The 8,971-nt window shown below is 44.6% G+C and overlaps 1 long non-coding RNA gene across 1 annotated transcript; it reads left to right on the top strand.

The window, feature by feature from the left end:
- The first annotated feature begins 3,147 nt into the window (after positions 1-3,147).
- Positions 3,148-8,971, top strand: LOC131886770 (uncharacterized). Its single transcript, XR_009373948.1, has 6 exons — positions 3,148-3,222; positions 4,817-5,216; positions 5,284-5,377; positions 8,086-8,251; positions 8,417-8,539; positions 8,619-8,971. It is a non-coding gene; the product is annotated as an uncharacterized LOC131886770 (long non-coding RNA).

Raw genomic sequence — 8,971 nt, 5'->3', positions numbered from 1 at the left:
CAAAAACATCCACTAATCTTTCTCCCTCGTTCTCTCTATCGAGGTCAGGGGCGATCACTTTTCCGAATCACTAAAAGTCAGTCAGTCTGTCAGTTTGTCGTTCGAGACATCAAATGTAGGAGTAGGTGTTTTTTATCATCTGCCTCTTGAGATGTGATACACATCTCCTGTCTTGAACCCTTGGAAATCGCTCGCAGCTATGGGTCAGTCATGGGAGAATCTATAAAAAGATTAAGGGGATGATGCCTCTTGAACTTCCATCGGCACTCATCTCTGGTCGTACTGAACAAAGACGAAGCTCATGAGAGTGATATCAAACACAATGAGGTGCCTCCTTCTTATCCACCGGCATTTTGAAAGCGAACACCCCACTAGGAGCCAGTGTTCAACGAGCAAAGAACAAAGAGAAAGAGACACCACCATGCGTGCATGAGTGTGTGTATGTGTGTCACTGTTGGCTCACTCACCTCACTCATTCTACTAAAGCTGGGCAAGAAGTAGCAAAAAATGGGTCCTTGGGCAAATTTGGTAAATAAATCATCACTCGATCGCCAAGACGCTTGGCGATCAAATTATTCTAGCATCTAGCTATGGCTCAAGTTGAAGAGCATCATTATCATCATCATCGTCAGTAGCATCAGCATCCCCATGCCTCCCTCGTTGAGTTTCCTAATTTCCTATCCGACGATATTGCCTATAAAAAGTGTCTTGACTCTGGATGATAAACGCTTTGCCCCCAGGGTCATGGCGATATTGAAACAAATTAGTACATGAGACATTAAGGGGAGCTTAGACTTACCGACTAGCACTTCATCTATGTAGTAGCCACCACCACCAAGAAGACGACGAAGACGACGACGACATGGCTGACAAGCTGTTCGCCACTGACAACAAGTGAAGAAGACCAAAAAGCGCCTAGGACGGCCGAGAGACAGAGCGTCGATGGTTCGAACCAAAATTACCCATCCCCAACGTCCACAAACTTCACATACAGTACTGCAAGTAAAACAGGAACGCTGTGTAGTCTGTAATCTATACTACATACGTACGTCCATGCAGTATCCCAACCACCATCTGTGGGGTGACGCCTTGGTCACATTGAAAAGATCATTAGGCAACGGTTAGAGAGAGAGAGAGGTAATTAAGATGAGACACCGAGGCAAGGAAGGAAGACCCACTCCTTCATAAGCTCCTGAGAGAGACTGGGGAGGAAGCAATCTACTTGTGAGACCATTTGAGGGCACCTCGATCTCCCCTCCCAGGGAAAGGAAATGTCAAAGGGTTATACGGGTATATTGAAAACATGAACAATCAGATCATGGAGACGGTATACTGATTGGGAACGATAGATTGGACAAACGCTTTTGACACCCAAGCTCCTTGGATTACCCAATCCCCACAGTCAGTCACATGGAGAGTGAGTGAGTGACTGAGTGAGTGACTGACTGACTGGAGTGAGAAAGAAAGAGAGAAAAGTGCCTGGTCATCCCCAAACTATACCCGGTTAAGCCAGTGTGTCGAATAGAGACCCAAGTTCGTCTATGTTGAGCTGAGGGCATCTCCTATCATTACCATTGTGGTGGATGTGGGGGTAGCACACCGGGTCCACTGGATCCCTGGCCTCGTTTGGTCTTCTCGGCGGTGTGACCAGTCCAGTTTGAGGTGAGTATGAGACACGATGGGAGTTGAGTTTGGCTTCCTGAATTGACTTTATTATTCCCCACACTCACCACGACCGCCACCATCACCACCACGGGAACGAGGAGAAGAGTGTTAGTTCAATCTAGGATTTTTTGTGTGGATGAAAAATCTCTTTGAAGCCTTTTTTTGTTCCAAATTGAACTGAGCTCAATGAATGGATCATTATTCACATTTGTCACTTTCACTATAAGTAATGGTAATTTGGGTCTCTTGGCGCACTAATGAAATGATGTGGCATCTATTTCATCTACTCCAATACATTGCCTCGATATAAACGGCATGGTTAGGAGACCATCTTCGTCCCTTGTTTTTTCCCATTTTCATACGCTCTTTCATTTCACGAATAAATCACGTCATGACGTTGCTAAAAAGTCTTGTTCTCGCCCTCCATATGTCAATAGGAGCTGAAAATCGGCCGGTGATTGACTACTTGGGATGACTTCGGTGCTGACGTTCTGGCTGAGTGGCAAATTCTGGGAAGCATTTTGTCTATTGACTCACTGACTCCATCTATCCATCCATCCATCCATCTATCCATCCACAACTGGGCATTGAACACCAATTCGTCTGGAGGGAGTCAGTTCGGCAGCCACCGACCCTGATGGAAGATTCGTATAACATTGTCAAAAGGCGTTAAAAGGGAAATATACGATCAATCCAGACACCATAGGAGAGGGTGAACCAAGTAGCTGCTTGTGGATCAACTTGATCATCATCATCGCTATCACCACCAGCAACATCTCGGGAACACTGGAACAAGAGTGGTTGTTCAGTGGGAACCTGCTGGCTACTAACAAGTCAGAGATCAGCAGTTCTCTTATTCGAGTAATGTTACTTACTAATACACCAGAACAACTACCTTCAGTAGCAGGAGTAGGAGTAGCAGTAGTAGTAGTAGTAGCAGTGGTAGCAATAGTGGTTGCATGTAGCACTCGGCCAGGATGACTTGTCAGAAATTCTGTTCACCTCTTTATTTGAATGGGCTGGGAAAGAGTGCCCCGTCATCCGATCGATTCTTTGAAGTCATCGGCCTATCAACACATATTGGAACCCCTGCACGACGATCAGGCTCCCTTCCTACAATTATGTGCTGCTAGCATGTGGATAACCACGTTGAATACTATGTACCAGTACATTCCCAATGGGTGAAGATGTTGACTGTCGTCACGAATTCGACTGACTTAGAGCGATCTACGTAAAAGTGACATTGGCGATCCACACATTCCTTGAAGTTGTTATCTCGAACAAGTCGATCTGAAACATAAATTTCCAGTTACGACCCTCATTTGCCATCGCTATTCGTGCCCCTTCATCCCATGGGCTCTTATGAGCTGGAATAAAAACCAGTTTTCTCAGGGAAGAGAGAAACCCGCGATATGAGAAGATCCAGATTATTCGGCCCTCTCTTTTTTTTAACCCCAACCCCAAATCTCCCCTCCGGCCAAATGTCAATTGGGGAATCTTGCTCAATGTATCTCCACATTCAAAGTGACATTTCGAAGACTGATACAATTCGTTAAGGTAAGTCATCTACTTGAATATACGCCTCTCACTTTTCAATGTTAATCGAGGGATTAGGCCAAGGAAATCGCTACTTTGATGGACGGGTAGATGATGCTTTGTTTCGGACCAGGCCAGATTCGGTCGATTTCTTGTAACGAGTTGTCGTGTTGAGCATGTGATAAGCGATGGATCGAATTGATGCAATAAAGCATCTCTTAATTAACAGTGGAGCCAGATCAGAAGACAAGCTTTGGATTGGCAGCAATGTGGTGAGAATGAGGTCCAGTCATCAACTTGCCTCACAACCCGAACTGACTCGTTGAAATCGTCGATCATGAGCCAGGACGGCTTACGAAGGTGGGATGGTCTATCAGTCGAGAGCTGCAGTGGGTTTCTTGCTCCATAAAATGTCGTCGATGATAGGGCATGATAAATTCCTTTCAATCGTTGAAACTGCTTTTTACAGCCTCTCGATTTAATACGTACGAACGTACGTACGGTTTGTGGTGGAGCTCGCCTTTGGACGTTTTGGCATTCCGCTCTCAATCCCCATAAAAAGTGCCCGACGTTGTCTAAATTAGTTCTTCATCTGATGTCTTATCCCGAAAATCATTGGTGATGAGCTAAACCCCATTTCCAAGTATCAGACGGCCAAACAACGAAGGTTGTGAACTCGCCAGTTCAAACTAATGACTTGATAACAGGGCCATCCCAGGAGTTTTGTTTGTTGTCAAAGAAATCAGATCTGATGTCGTCTATAAAATAGTGCTACAACCCAAGCGAGGGTCGCTCGTGGTCTCTCCCTCTCTCCTGCAAGTACGATCGAAGTCAGTCTCTCGTGCTCTTGAGCGCTTAACTATGTACAGTAGCTTGGCTAACTTTGAGAATGGATCGGTCTTTGTTTGATTTGACTCCTGGTCGTCCAAACAGAGAGGAGGAATCGAATGGGGAGGAGACGACCGAGGAGGAACGGAAATTGCCGCATTCAATCAAACCCAGCCTCAACTTCATTGTTTGATTGAAACTAATCATACTTGGGAAAAATTGGGGTTTCCAAAACCCAGCTCGTCTCGAAAGAGCGAGAGAGAGGGCAGTCGAGAATTTGGGATAATGTTTTGGGCTAGCAGGCACTGTAGCAACAATAGTACAGTCGTAGCAGTAGTATAAGGCTCCCAAGACAAACGATGGTGAAGATCGATCACCCAAAGGCACGCATACAAAAAAGGTTTCGACACGGTAGATTTTGTGGGGTCTGGGATGACTTTTGGGAGGAGATGTCCTCTTTCCTCTTCTTTTCCCTCGTTCGGTTTCCAATGCGTTCTTGGTTTGAACTGGGCTAGATTATTGGCGGGAGACCAAGCCGCTTCGAAAGCGATAAGGATGTTCTGAACCAAAGAGATTTGCCAACTTGTTCAATGAGGTGGTAAAACACCCTTCATTCTTAGATGAAGCCAAGCCTCCAACCGCAAAAGATGTCAGCACTTACGTACTAACACGCCCCTGCGGCAACTGCTATCCCAACCACAACAACTGCCCTCATTCTAGGACGGCTTTTGCATACAAACTGCCTCGCTAAGTGATTCTCTTTCACTCCTTTTCCCCATTCGAACAGGATGTAAATTCGATAAAAATCCACTTTTATTGCACTTGAGAAATGGGAGGCCAAACTGAAGCCCGCTGAAAGTTAGAGGAACTTCAGAATTCTACCGGCATAATCATTGCCACACGCAGAACACAAGGTACCAATACCACTACCACAGCATAACGGAGTGCTCTACAGTGAGGTAGCTGAATAAGGAGAGGGTTCTTTTTGGGATCGAGTTTCCATTTCAACTTGTTGATGGTCTGAATGGCAAAAGAAGCAAGGAGAAGAGGGAACATTTTCCAACCACAGCCACCACCACCACCACCACCAACAGTAACACGGTAACAGCCAGCGGGTTTGGGGACTTTCAGGGTATCACTTCAAGTGGGAGAGCGACGACTTACTCATCTCTACCCAGTATAACACGGTAGTGAATCTAACTTTCAAGTGGAGAGCCACATATCATTTTAACAATGCTCTCATATACTATGTAGGTATGTCCTGTCGGCCAAGCACGAAGTCTGAGGATATTAATACCCCAAGGACAAGGAAGGACAGGATCCGAATCCGAATCCGAGTTCTTATCAGGTGAATCTCTCCAACAAAATGAAAACTACAATCAGTTACGTATAGTAGGTATGTACGTACTCAGGAGGAGCGGAAACTTGGGCAAAAAACAAGCGCGATGATCACATGTCACTGGAAAAAAGTCTCATAAAATCTTGTGGGGTCGACTTCTCTGGTTGCTTGACGCACACACTGAAGGAATGAAATGAGTGAAGGTGAAGGGCTGATGGTGGAAGGGAGGGAGAGGGGTTATGAAGGGCAGCGGAAAATGAGGAAATTGCTAATCATATTGAGAGAGTTTTTGCTCGACATTGCAAATAACTGGGTTCAGGTTTCCAAAGTTATTTCTGGGTGTGGTGGTCCGGCCATAAACAAAAACTATCAAGCCATATTGAAAAAGCTGCTCTATATGGCAATTACGTATTAGACTAATAGTGCTGTACCTCGCACAATGAACACGGTAGAAGTGCACACCTCCTTCATCCGTTCGTCCGTCCAACCAACCCAGCGGGTTTTGGTCATGTTGTTCCACCAGTGGTTGGTGGCTTCATTGGAAGTTGTTGAGTGGCCTTTCCCAAAGCAATTAGCTAATGAGACATTGCTCAATTGTGGCACTGGGCTAAGCCAAGGAATCGAACATTACTGAACCTAGCGTCTAACTAATCTTTGGCATACGTCGTGTGTTTGTGAAGGATCCTGGAATTGGGATGATTTTTTTCGAGTTATACTTTTACAATCAGAGAGAACTCAGAGAAGGCCATCCCTGACGACGATGACTCGTCAAGCTTAAGAATGAATGGAATTTTCTCACACGTTCAACGATCTCATGCTAAGAACTGGCTGCTCTTTTGATTTTAGTGGTGAATAGATCGATTGATGATAATTACTCTTTCATTAGACGTTATCAAAAACACGTTCTTTTCACTGGAGTCATAAAGCATTGGCGGAGAAGCGACGATCAGGCAGAAGAAGACGAAAAAGAATACATGATAAAGCGTGGAATTCGATTTTTCCCATTTCATCATACCACTTCACTCCTCACTCTCTCGGTTTGCTGATCTTCATCATCGTCGTTTCTCCCATCCTAAATTTTTTTAAATAGCATATTTCGACTTGGATGAGGCGATAACATTCTGCACGCAAACCCAAAGAGCGTCCCTCTTTGTACATCAGCCCAAGATCAAGAGTTTTTCTTCTTCTTCTTCGCTTCTCGTTCCCTTTTTCCAGTCAAGAGTCCCTGTAGTATGGACGTATCCGTAGACTCTCGTGGACTTGGACTTGTACGTACCGTACTACATACACACATATAGTATCTCTCGCTGTCTTCTCCTCTGAAGCGAGTTGCTTCCTTCCAAAGGAGGATGGAATTAGAGGAAGACTTTTTTCCGAATGATTGCCCCCTGTGTGGTCTCATCTTTCCTGATAGACTCCTTTACCTTCTTCGTTAGCAATGAATCCCACAGATCGAAGGGACGAGCCCAAGGTGCTTGGGTAGAACGCGAAGTGGTATGGTAGTGCATAGGCTGACTGAACGTACGCACATACTGTACGTGCATGTAGTAGGGGCAGCCACTACGTTTTGGATGCTGCTGTTATTGTACTTACGGATCGTTATTACGGAACATCATCTTTAAGCTGACTAATAGCGGACAATATCCATGTAGCAACGGGTAGGGTAGGTTGGGCAAGGGGGGGGGGAGTGAATAGTTCACCTCACGTCACATACCAGAAATACAGACGCATAAAGATCCATTTTTCGATGAGAGTGCTTTGAAGCTTGCTGAATAACTCTTATGATTGGACAGATTCTCGTCAAGCTCATTCAGAGATCTGGCCAAATTCGGAGATGAAGAAATTAAATTTATATATCGCTACCTGAAGGTTATCGGTGGAGTAGCAAGTTGCTCAAAATGGAGTTTCTCGTTTGTTTTAAAAAGCGATTGGTGACCAACATCCAGGGAGGCATTCGTGGTGTTCCTTTCAAACAAATGAGTTTTACATATGGTGCTCTTCGAAATCTGAAGCAAAGATATCTTTGGCCCACCTCGTCATCCATTACATTCCTTCGAATTCTATGATTACCTCGTTTGTCTTTGAATGAGAGCAGGAATGCCGAACTAAGAGTGGCTTCATTTTCTTTCCACATATGTACGAGGCACAAATATTGACAACCAAATGAGAAACATACCGATCTTAAACTTGAGCCCCATACAAAATACGTCGTTTCAATTCCAAATCTCGGAAGAAAACCATTGGAGAATACCAAGCTAATGCCTGATGCATTTTTGTCTCCATCCAGTCATTCAAAATATAGATCGTCTTCAAACTTTGTCCACTGAGCATTCTTGCGGGTTTATCTTTGACATTCCATCCTGATTATCTCCGTTTTCTCATCAAGATTTATTTGTTCCATCAGTGGACTCCCATTGAGGACGATAAGTCTAGCACCATCGTCTGGAGGACAGACCATGATCAACTACGACCATCCCAACGATGAAGAACAAATTGATTGTCATTAGTGGTATCAAGCGAATCAAGGGAGAGACGAACGGGGCTACCAGACTCAATAGGTTTGGAATTAGCTCTTCGAGAGTGCTTTGCTCTCGTTCATGGTCATTGGCAACATACATAGAAACGGTTCAAATGACTCACATTAATTCGATGCTTCAAACTGAACCTCGACGAGACGAACTCCCCCGTCGTTTGTACACTTTTTTTCACCATTCCAGCCGGTTTCATGCTAACATACTTCATAATTCGTGACATTTTCCCAAGACTTCATCGGACTCTTTCTCAACCTTTTTTTACGATTTCGCCCGAATTTCTTCATGCGATATCATGACGATCCGATTTTCCATCCTGGCGGTACAGCCCCGCTTCGAACCTGACATAGTGGTAAGTAAGTGTACGTAGTATATGAGCTAAGAAAAAGACCTCTCGGACAAGGGAAATGGAATCGCTACGCTTATTAACAGCTTCAACTGCCATTCAAGATTATGCTCGCTTGCCCCCATGCAGAATTTCTACAGAAAAAAAGAAAGACCCACCATTTTTTTCCAGCTCCTTGAATTGAATTGCTCATAATGGTTCTTGATCTCCTGCTGACAGGATCTGAGCATTATCTCACTCACTCACTCACTCGGCCAAATCATCCATGTCGTCATATGGAACCTAATTGATCCAGTAGGACTCGTACTGGCTGTGTGAGATCGAATGGCACCGGCAACCTGTTGCTCAGTTGACATACTTTTTCCCCTTTTAGCCCTCCACATTCCAGGCTCTAAAAAGCTCAAACGTGGCAAAGCTCATCTCTCCCTTTGAAAGCCAATTGATCGGGATATTGGAAGTTGTGGCTTCCTCAATGCCAAAAGAACTGGGTGTGTAAGCCAAGCCACCAAGTTCCCTTATGGAGCACCAATCCCACCCAATGGACTTTGGGGGAACGCCAAGTCAAGCAACAGGCCTCACGAATCACTGTTAAAAAGTTCACATCTTTATGTGAAAAAAAAACCTGTTTATTGTCATGTGTTCAAGTGGGCAATTTCAACAATGACAAAAGATGCGATATTTGGGAATTTGAAATGGAAAAAGTAAAGTAGTAGTCACCTGGAGTAT

Source organism: Tigriopus californicus, chromosome 9 (genome assembly GCF_007210705.1).
Source record: "Tigriopus californicus strain San Diego chromosome 9, Tcal_SD_v2.1, whole genome shotgun sequence".
NCBI lineage: Eukaryota > Metazoa > Arthropoda > Copepoda > Harpacticoida > Harpacticidae > Tigriopus > Tigriopus californicus.
This window is presented reverse-complemented; position numbering and strand designations above follow the sequence as displayed.